This window comes from Hydra viridissima, unplaced genomic scaffold (genome assembly GCF_058129835.1).
Source record: "Hydra viridissima isolate aposymbiotic clone 2 unplaced genomic scaffold, HvirCarnegie_v1 scaffold_16, whole genome shotgun sequence".
In the NCBI taxonomy this organism is placed as follows: domain Eukaryota; kingdom Metazoa; phylum Cnidaria; class Hydrozoa; order Anthoathecata; family Hydridae; genus Hydra; species Hydra viridissima.
The window spans coordinates 3523492-3529033 of record NW_028324315.1 but is presented as its reverse complement, the minus strand read 5'-3'; the positions used below and the strand labels follow the sequence as shown (position 1 = coordinate 3529033).

Below are 5542 nucleotides of genomic sequence, written 5' to 3'. Positions count from 1 at the left end.
GTGATGGATTAAAGTACCATCGTTACAACAGATGAAAAGAACATTTAAATACAGAGGTTCTCCAAATGTTTTTTGACAGAAAAAATCTGTCGGGGCGCTAGTATTTTGAGTTGATTTTGGATTGTTCAACTTGGCTTTTGATCGCATTATGCATTTGAATCTGCTGCTGCCCAGTGTTATTTTTAAATCTTGGTTAGTTGGGTTATTTCTGAAAGAAGGTTAAAAAACCCAAATGTTTTAGAATGAAATTGTTGCAGTTTTAGTTTCATACAACGAGCCCATGTTTTCATTGTTCAAACTTACAGTTACCCATCGACTTATTCAAATGCCCACAAGTTTTTTCGTTCAAAGGGAGGGAGCCAGCACACAAATTCGTTGAAAAAGTATCGCTTCTCGGCCTAATGGCTAAGATCAAGTGTAGTATCTGTTCTTATCAGTTTAATATCTGGTACGCCGGCATAGTCCGGCTCATATATTAATCTGATTTTTGGCATTTGGTCAAGGGATCGTAGGTTTACCTCGCCCTGACCGCGGGTTGCCTCGGCGTTGCACTACTGCTGAGTGCGGCCCATTAAAAAGAGAAAAAAAAAAAAACGGAACGATGCGGTTAGGGTCCAATCAAAAAACCACAATTGCGAAGATTGGGGCACGTCCGAGGCTCCCCACACAACGGGAAAGGCATACTTACCTGACGGGGAAGTAAACCTGATCAACATTGGTCTTTTTTTCTTCTCCTCAGGCTGAAGATCACAGCAGTGAATTACTTATTAGCGACCATCAAGAAAAATCATCTCGAGAATGTCATCATACGCCGAAGCTACAAAGAAACATCAAGCCTCGCGAATGGAAAAAGTAGTCGACATCAACATATTTATGGACCCTTCTGAATCTCAAAACCGCAAATACATTGAAACTCGTGCGAAGGAAATTAATGATGAGATCCACCGAATAATTGGCAGAGGAAAGGTTTCGAGCCTTACCCACAGAAGCAAAGGCCACTGGATCATAGAGTTCTATCAGACGATCGACGCTGATGCTTTTATAAATTCAGATCTGAAAATTAGTAACCATAACAGGACCATATCGAAAAAAAGAAGAACCGAAATAGGATTTTTGATTACGTTTAAGTGTGATCCGCTAATCAACGATGAAGAGCTACTCGAAGCACTAGACCCATTCGTAGATGAAATATACACCATTACATACACAACCTACGACTTCGACAAAAGCCTTAGAGATGGCAGGAGACTTTTTCGAGTTAAACTCAAAGTACCGTTAAAAGACCTACCGCACTTCATAGAAATTGGGGGCGTGCGAATCGCGATGCACTTCGCTGGGAAATCTTTCCTGTGCGGAGTGTGCCAAAACTCGCATCCCCCAAATGTCAGATGTATCGAATCGAAGAAAAACGAACCTCAGATGAGTAAAAATATAGAATCAGCCGCCTTTAAGAAAAGCGACCAACATACGAGTAATAATATAGAATCAGTGATAGAAGAACCCGACTCATCTGAGGAAAATGATAACATCAATGAATCCAATAAATCCGAAACCCTAATCGACAGTACATTAGAACCTGAAAATATTACATTGAGCGCACCTATTAACACCGAAACAAATATCACTAAAATTGTGCCTACCATAGAGGAAATCATAGATGAGTTGGTTCATAGAACATTGACATCTGAGAATAGGGAACAAATTATTGAAGAAACAAATAAACTATCGAATTATAATTATAGATTATATCAAATAAAACTAAAAAATGCCATAACCAAAATGAAAGAGAGAAAAAGAAACGAAGAAAGAGAAAAACAAAAAGAAAAACATCAAAGCGAAATGCACAAAAAAGGGAAAAACGAAAGCTACGAAAAAACTACAAATAAAAGGAGCGGACCGCCTCCGACTCCAGCGGAAAAAAACACCAAGAGAAGTAACACTTCCTAATAAAAGAAAAATAATAACACTAAACATTTAATTTTAGTTAAACTTATTTCAATTTTTATTTTTTAAACGCTATATTGTAATTACATTATTTTCTATGTAACCAAAAGATGAAATTAAAACACGCGAACAACACTCCATATAAGGCAATAAATTCTCAATGAAATTCGAATTCTAAAAAATAAGCAAATTTGAGACGCTTTTTTGAAGTAATCAACTCTGCTCTCCTTTTGAAACTTTTAAACTTTTTCATTTCTTTTTTTGCATACTTTTTCTTTTGTTTTCTTTTTTCTGGCCTTTTTTATTTTTTATCTTATTTTTTGAGGCCACTTTTTGTTCGCGTCATGGTAGCCACGAGATTATTTTATTTTTTATTTCTGTAAACGGAAAACTCGTGTATATCATGACTAGGGTCCGCAAGGCAACTAGCTGGAGGACCCGAAATAAAAATCATAATATCTGATCAACATTGGTCTTTTTTTCTTCTCCTCAGGCTGAAGATCACAGCAGTGAATTACTTATTAGCGACCATCAAGAAAAATCATCTCGAGAATGTCATCATACGCCGAAGCTACAAAGAAACATCAAGCCTCGCGAATGGAAAAAGTAGTCGACATCAACATATTTATGGACCCTTCTGAATCTCAAAACCGCAAATACATTGAAACTCGTGCGAAGGAAATTAATGATGAGATCCACCGAATAATTGGCAGAGGAAAGGTTTCGAGCCTTACCCACAGAAGCAAAGGCCACTGGATCATAGAGTTCTATCAGACGATCGACGCTGATGCTTTTATAAATTCAGATCTGAAAATTAGTAACCATAACAGGACCATATCGAAAAAAAGAAGAACCGAAATAGGATTTTTGATTACGTTTAAGTGTGATCCGCTAATCAACGATGAAGAGCTACTCGAAGCACTAGACCCATTCGTAGATGAAATATACACCATTACATACACAACCTACGACTTCGACAAAAGCCTTAGAGATGGCAGGAGACTTTTTCGAGTTAAACTCAAAGTACCGTTAAAAGACCTACCGCACTTCATAGAAATTGGGGGCGTGCGAATCGCGATGCACTTCGCTGGGAAATCTTTCCTGTGCGGAGTGTGCCAAAACTCGCATCCCCCAAATGTCAGATGTATCGAATCGAAGAAAAACGAACCTCAGATGAGTAAAAATATAGAATCAGCCGCCTTTAAGAAAAGCGACCAACATACGAGTAATAATATAGAATCAGTGATAGAAGAACCCGACTCATCTGAGGAAAATGATAACATCAATGAATCCAATAAATCCGAAACCCTAATCGACAGTACATTAGAACCTGAAAATATTACATTGAGCGCACCTATTAACACCGAAACAAATATCACTAAAATTGTGCCTACCATAGAGGAAATCATAGATGAGTTGGTTCATAGAACATTGACATCTGAGAATAGGGAACAAATTATTGAAGAAACAAATAAACTATCGAATTATAATTATAGATTATATCAAATAAAACTAAAAAATGCCATAACCAAAATGAAAGAGAGAAAAAGAAACGAAGAAAGAGAAAAACAAAAAGAAAAACATCAAAGCGAAATGCACAAAAAAGGGAAAAACGAAAGCTACGAAAAAACTACAAATAAAAGGAGCGGACCGCCTCCGACTCCAGCGGAAAAAAACACCAAGAGAAGTAACACTTCCTAATAAAAGAAAAATAATAACACTAAACATTTAATTTTAGTTAAACTTATTTCAATTTTTATTTTTTAAACGCTATATTGTAATTACATTATTTTCTATGTAACCAAAAGATGAAATTAAAACACGCGAACAACACTCCATATAAGGCAATAAATTCTCAATGAAATTCGAATTCTAAAAAATAAGCAAATTTGAGACGCTTTTTTGAAGTAATCAACTCTGCTCTCCTTTTGAAACTTTTAAACTTTTTCATTTCTTTTTTTGCATACTTTTTCTTTTGTTTTCTTTTTTCTGGCCTTTTTTATTTTTTATCTTATTTTTTGAGGCCACTTTTTGTTCGCGTCATGGTAGCCACGAGATTATTTTATTTTTTATTTCTGTAAACGGAAAACTCGTGTATATCATGACTAGGGTCCGCAAGGCAACTAGCTGGAGGACCCGAAATAAAAATCATAATATCTGATCAACATGGGGCTTCTTCCAGGGTGAGGCTCTTGCATTGCACTTCGCCTGGGCTGACCCCTGCGATTACCGCTAACGTCGGTAACTCGACCGTACAATTTCTGGTAGTGGGGGCCTGCGTTCGCGCTCGCCCCCTTTAAAGATGCAAAAAAAAAAACCCTCACTCAGCCCTCTATGAGTTACTGGACGTAAACGAGTATTTGAGAAAAGGTATGTTTTATGTGTATTTATATGTTATGTATATATCCTCGAGTGAAGATTTGTCAGTGAGAAGGTAAACAAAGCCTCCTAAAAGTGTAAACACATTTTATTTCGTTCAAAAGTTCTTTGTTGTTGTTTTGTTTTTTTTCTTATAAAATCAATGAAAATCTAGTCGCAACCAGTAAGCGTGATCGAACGGCTGCAACACCAGAAATCATTCAATGAATGGCTGTAATAAAAAAACAATAATGGTAATAATTGTTGAAAGAAAAAAAAATAGTCGCAATAATAAAAATATGATAATAATAGTAAGATTGAAAATAATAACAATCGTAATAATGGTAATAAAAGATGATGATAGCAATAACAGACTAATAATAATACCAACAGCAATGATAATAACGATAATAACAATAGTAATAATCATAAAAAATAAGTAATGGCAATAACAAACTAACAGTAATGATAGTAACAACAATAGTAACAATTTCCATCCATTTTTGTATATTTCATATTGGATTCTGGTATATTTTTTGACTTGTAGTTTATGACTTGAAAACAGCTATTATTGCATGTTTTGATAAGTTGCAGCAAGTCTACAAATCAACTTCGCGTAAGTTTCCAATGCCTTAACAATAATCTTTGAACAGGTGTGTAGCTATGAAATTAGCCTTTGGTATTGTTTAGATTGCCGTTTTGGAACGATTGCAACATAGCCTGAATGTTTGGCAACACACCGCTGCTCGCGATTGTAACACCAAACAACAGCTTGTTTAACTTCTTCGTCGTTGCGAACAGCTAGCTGCAAACGACGAGGAATGATCCTGGCTCTCTGGTTATCGCGTGCAGCATTACCAGCTAGCTGTAAGATTTTCGGCGGAGAGGTTTTCAAAAACTCCAGCTAAGTAGATGGTGCGCCTAAACCGATGAGATTAGACACGACCAATAGGAAACTGAAGAAAGCCACTCTTAGCCTTAGCTTTTCCTCCTTTTCCACGTGCTAACATTTTGTTTTCTACTGAAAACAGACTGACAGACTAGAGATCTCGTGCGGCTTTTTGTTAAACAGAAAAGAGTTTTTTAACCAATAGTAAAAAAGAAATAAACAATGCTCAAATGACGTAATCTTTTAAAAACCAATAGAAGTGCGTAGAACGGAAAAGTTATCAAGTTGGAAACCACAAATCTACTTTAAATTAAATCCAGTTGCAATGCAATGAAAACAAAGAAGAAAAAA

The 5542-nt window shown here is 36.1% G+C and overlaps 1 non-coding gene and 1 pseudogene across 1 annotated transcript; both read left to right on the top strand.

Moving 5' to 3' along the window:
* The first annotated feature begins 385 nt into the window (after window positions 1-385).
* Window positions 386-577, top strand: LOC149877432 (U2 spliceosomal RNA). The gene has a single exon (XR_016448194.1). It is a non-coding gene; the product is annotated as a U2 spliceosomal RNA (small nuclear RNA).
* A 3525-nt stretch (window positions 578-4102) lies between these two features.
* LOC149877431 (U1 spliceosomal RNA) lies at window positions 4103-4240 on the top strand (annotated as a pseudogene).
* Window positions 4241-5542: the final 1302 nt, after the last annotated feature.